Source organism: Quercus lobata, chromosome 1 (assembly GCF_001633185.2).
Source record: "Quercus lobata isolate SW786 chromosome 1, ValleyOak3.0 Primary Assembly, whole genome shotgun sequence".
Classification (NCBI taxonomy): domain Eukaryota; kingdom Viridiplantae; phylum Streptophyta; class Magnoliopsida; order Fagales; family Fagaceae; genus Quercus; species Quercus lobata.
In genome coordinates, this window is record NC_044904.1 from 37,713,024 (window position 1) to 37,719,023 (window position 6,000).

Below are 6,000 nucleotides of genomic sequence, written 5' to 3' on the forward strand. Positions count from 1 at the left end.
ATTGATTAGGATTGCATTTTATGGTGAGGTTGCATACACCTAATTAATTAGATAGTTAAACATTAATTATTCAAGGAGTAATTTGTGAAATTATCTTTTAATCTATATATATATATATATATAACCGAAGCTTCTGAAACTTCCACAATTTTCCACGTCATCACTATTTTCTTTTTCTTTTTTATTTTAGGTTTTTTACTTTAATGTATTTCCTACTTCATTTTAGACTCTATAAAATAATAAATTTGAATTATTCCTCTATGGCACCAACCCTAAACCTAATACAGCTTCTTTTTATTTGACTTATAATCCTACGGTAAAGCAAGTTAGAAAGATTCCCAAGATGAGGAGGGATCGTTCCATCAAGCCATGTAGCGGAGAGATCAAGATAAAGCAAGTTAGAAAGATTCCCAATTTGGGGAGGGATCGTTCCAACATAGTATGTATAGGAGAGATTAAGGTAAGTAAACTTATTGAGAGAACCAATGAAATTTGGGATGGGAATTTCTTGGAAATAGTTGTGGCTTTGGTCCAAGTAATTTAGATATTTTAATTCAAGCGAAGAAGGAGATAAAACACCACCCAAAGGCGTCCAACATGTATAACCAGACATTTGATCACATAAAAGTTGGCCATTGAGGTTGTGTTTCATGATGTTACCTGTTCGATTGCTAAAGCCTACTCCCAACTAGTTGCAGCAATCTTCGCCAACCCAGAAGGAAAGAGTTCTTGAAGGATCATCAAGACCTTCTTTAAATTTAAGAAGGGCTTCCCTTTCCATGTCAATGCAACCCATAGTGGAGTTGCCAGCACTAGAATTGTACCATATAGCTTCAAGTGAAATAAACTCAGTTTGCAAAAGAAGGAAAATAAGAGCAAGTAGAAAGGTGGTTTTCATGCTAGCCATCGTTGCTTGGCGATTTACAATGTTGAAGCTTCTTAGAGATCAACCTTATTGCAAGGTTGAAGGTAATAAAAATTTTCCACCCTTTTGTTTTTTTTTTTTTATACGTGTTTTTCATGATTTCAAATCCTGATGAGAATCACTTTTGCTATGGAATACCAAACATATTTTACCATTAATCTGTTACGAATATATTTGTATTTTAGCATTCATATACAATGATGCTAGGTGTAATCAAGAAACTATAATAATTTATAATAAAAAAAACTAACACAATAAATAATTGTAAACTTTGATTTATAACTTTGTTTTATTTTTTTTATTGTTGCTATGTAAAGAAAAGGTCGGCTAAGAGGCATGAAATACATCTTTATAGATTTGAATTTATTTTTAAATTATGAAATATGTTATTAGTAGCCCATCTTCTGCTTGAATTTAATGCCTCACCCTTTATTTTTTTTTTCATAGATTTGATCAATTTGCATTTTTACTCGATTAATACTCTTTTTTGCCTTTCAATTGGTACATCTTCTTCTTTTTTACATTCATATATTTCAACATCTATTCTTTCCAAATTTCTCACATTTGTGTGCGTGATGAGGGTTTGTTTTGTTTATTGGCTTAAAAGTGTCCAAATGATTTTTTTTTTAAAAAAATAGTTTTACTATTTAAGCTAGATGACTAAAGCAATCTTTACTCAATATTTGATACATTTATTTGTCTTCGCTCCCTAACAATATCATTTTATTCATCTGAAGGTTGAGACCATACAACATTATTGGTGTTAGAGTTTTACTTTTGGTCTTAGTATTTTATTTTTCCTCTTAAGTTGTAACTTTTATAAGTGAAAATTTATAACTTTTGTTCGACTCTTCCGTGCATTGCACGGATTAGCGACTAGTTAGAGTAAATTTGGAATCAATTAAGTCAGAAATGGGAGTGATTGAAGCCATTTAATGTTAATTGTGTTGAAACCATTTTCTAACAAATGACCTCTGCTTACCATTTTATCGATATCTCTCAGAATATTTTGAATCTGTGAATGAGGTTAATTTTCCTAGAAACTAGACATCCGGGGCTTCAATTTGAGTACAAGAATGAGACAATTCCAATCAAAATTGAGTCAGATATGATTTTTCGAAATTGGCTCTACAGGCTGTTACAGCAGTTACGGGAAAACCGAATTTTGGCTTGCTCCTCACTCCCACTAATCTCTCCATTTAATGCACCAGATTTTCCCTAATGCTAAAATGAGGTCTAGGTTCATGATTCTTTTTCAACCCTCATTAAATGGCCTTCCATCCATATTTCCTCCACCACTACTATATAAACCCTCTCTCTCTTTCATTCTAGGACACACAAAACCCCCCCTCTCTTCTCTTTTCTTGAGTTCTAGTGAAATTGAGTAGTCTTGTCATATCTTGGTCTTCCTGAGACTCAAGGTATTGAGTGAGACTCACTCTCCGTCTCCTAGCTCTTCTTTTCCTCCATCTTTAGGACCTCCATCAAGAGTCTCCTCCTTCACCATATGGATCTTGCATGAATGTATAATCCCTTTCCCTAATTGGTTTTTTATGTTGCCATGATGAGAATTTAGGATCAAAGTATGATAGTAATTATTTAAATTATCTTGAATATATTTGAATGTTCTTAAATGTTCTTATGTGTTCTTCACATGTTCTTCGTTATTCATCACATGTTCATGCATAAACACTAGTTTTGATCCTAAATCCATATAAAAAATATGAAAAACATGTTTGTTTTATAATTCTTTCAAATCTTTGAATCTAGGATATCACCATACACACACATTCACTAGAATTTATTTTTCAATCAAAATGTAATGCTTAATAAATTGAATTAGGGTCATCACATACACACACTTTAAATTCAACATGCAAATTGATTGATATCATATTAGATGATGTGATATGAATGTTGGCCACCATAGTTTAGAAGACCGGTTTCACCGGGCAAGGTGGGTGCCTAACACCTTCCCACCTTGTAACATAGCCTCCGAGTTTAGATCAAGGGTGAGTAGATCAAATGCTTATCCATGTAATTTTCAATTTCTAGATTGTAACTAGAAAACAAAGCAATGTACATTATCTTAGATTGTATTTAGGACCAAAGCCGTGTAATTTTCCTAGGATCAATGTAAATTCAATTTCAAATTAATAAAATGAGGAATTTATCAATTATGGTTTTCTTATTTTTCCAATAATTAAATAAGTGACGACTCCATTGTAAAACCCTTAATTTAAATGGGAAAATATAACTAGTCGAACTTCCATTTTGAGAGGCAATAACACGACTCCACCCATTCATGTGGGTTTGGCCCAACATCCTATAAAAACGGGTCGAGGGGCACGGTCTCTCACAGATGCGTCGAGGAATATGGGCAAAACTCAGATAATGGAGGGGCGCAGAATGGCGTTGAAGGAGGAGATTAGTCTAGAGGTACCGTCACTTGGAGGGTGCCACATTTAGAGAAAGAAATGGACCAGATGAAGAAGGCCATGAAGGAGATGGACTTCATGAGGAGGGCGAATCATGTGGATGATCTCGTCCACAGAACTGACTCTCCCTTCACCGCATCCATCATGAGTCATCCTCTACCCTCCAAGTTTAAAATTCCTACCTTAGACTCATATGATGGAACGCAAGATCCTTGTGATCACATTGCCACGTTCAAGACAACCATGCACCTCCAAGGCGTTCCAGATGAAATCATGTGCAGAGCTTTCCCTACTACACTGAAAGGCCTAGCTAGAGTGTAGTTTGGTAAACTACCACAAAATACCATAACTTCGTTCCAGGAGTTAAGTAAGTTGTTCATCAACAACTTTGTCAGAGGCCAAAGACATAAGCGCTTTTTGTTCAACCAACTGAACATCGAGCAAGGAGAAAACTAGAGCCTTTGAACTTTCATCAGTTGTTTTAACAGGGAAGCCTTGTTGGTAGACGAGATGGATGAAAAAAATCCTCTTGACAGCCTTTTACAACGGGGTTACTTAAAATTTGTTCATTCACAAGTTGTATGACCAAGAGTTGCAAACGATGGTTGAGCTGATACACTCAGCCCAAAGTTTTATGAATGATGAGGATGCAATTATTGCAAAGAGAAAGAAGAAGGCTGAACAAATGGAAGTTGGGTATGTGCACCATCCAGAACAAGGCCCTTGTCTAAAGAAGGCCAAGACAAGAGAAAAAAGAGATTGAACGACAAGAAAGCAGGATCGTCCTCAGGACAATAATCCAACTACACTCCTTTGAATGCTCCGCTTGATCAAGTGTTGATTCAAATCAAGGATGACCCGTCCTTGAAATGGCCAGAGAAGATGAAAGGAGATCCTAGCAAACGGAAAAAAAACAAGTACTGTTGTTTCCACCGAGATCACGGACATGACATGGACGAGTGTTATGACTTAAATTAGCAAATTGAAGTTCTCATTAAGTAGGGAAATTTGAAGAATCTCCTTAGACGAGACCACAAAGACGAAAGGCTACCATTGAAAGGCAAAGCAGAAGAACCGGTGAGTCAACCCTTTGGAGAAATAAGGGTCATTGTGGGAGGAACATCAATTGGAAGTTCATCCAAAGCCAAGAAGACTTACTTACAGGTAGTTTAGAATGTTCAACTCATTGGCTGCCCACCAAGAACATCTAGAGTAGACGAGCCTGCTATTACTTTCATAGATGAAGATGCGAGGAGACTGCATCATCCTCATGACGATAAAATTGCTATCACCTTGATGATTGCAAATTACACAACAAGAACAATGTTAGTAGATAATGGGAGTTCTATGGATATCCTCTACCATTTGGCCTTCCAACAAATGAGGGTTAGTAAGGAATTACTTTGTCTAGTGAATGTACATTTGATTGGGTTTGGAGGAATGAAGATTCTACTAGTGGGCATTATTTCCTTATCAATCGTAGTTGGTTCTTACCCATGACAAATCAATAAGGAAGTAAACTTCCTTGTTGTATATTGTTTGTCCTCATACAATGCCATCATGGGACGACCAACTTTGAATAGTTGGAGTGTTGTAATGTCTACTTATCACTTGTTCGTTAAACTCCCAACAAAATATGGCATTGGAGAAGTACAAGGAGACCAACTGGCTGCTAGAGAATGTTACTTGGCTATGTTAGCAATGGATGAGCAGATGCCGACGATGAACATTGAAGAAAGAAGAACAGTTGCTGAGCTGACTGAAGTATTGGAAGATGTCCCCTTGGATGAGTCCAACCCGTAGAAGTTCACTAGAATCGGAACAAGCATAGAGGAGAAGACGAAGCAGGATCTCGTCCAATTCCTCAATAAGAGTATGAATGTTTTTTCTTGGAGCCACGAAGACATGCCTGGGATTGACCCAAGCGTGATTACTTATCGTCTAAAGGTGTCCCCATCCTATAAGCCTGTCCATCAAAAAAGAATTCTAGAAGTTGGTAATAGCAGAGTTCATCCACGAAGTCTACTACCCTGATTGGCTAGCTAATGTAGTGATGGTCAAAAAAGCTAATGGCAAATGGAAGATGTGCTTGGACTTCATAGATTTGAATAAGGCATGCCCCAAGAATAGTTATCCCCTTTCCACGCATTGACCAGCTGGCAGATTCAACCGTTAGACACCAATTGCTAAACTTCATGGACGCATTCTTAAGTTACAATCAGATCAAGATGGACGAGGTAGATTAGGAGAAAACATCCTTCATCACAAGCCAAGGTTTGTTTTGCTACAAAGTAATGCCTTTTGGTTTGAAAAATGCAGGGGTCACTTATCAGAGGCTAGTCAACCAGTGTTTCTATAGGAGGCAAAATTTTAGATTTGAATAAGGCATGCCCCAAGAATAGTTATCCCCTTTCCACGCATTGACCAACTGGCAGATTCAACCGTTAGACACCAATTGCTAAACTTCATGGACGCATTCTCAAGTTACAATCAGATCAAGATGGACGAGGTAGATTAGGAGAAAACATCCTTCATCACAAGCCAAGGTTTGTTTTGCTATAAAGTAATGCCTTTTGGTTTGAAAAATGTAGGGGCCATTATCAGAGGCTAGTCAACCACGTGTTTCTATAGGAGGCA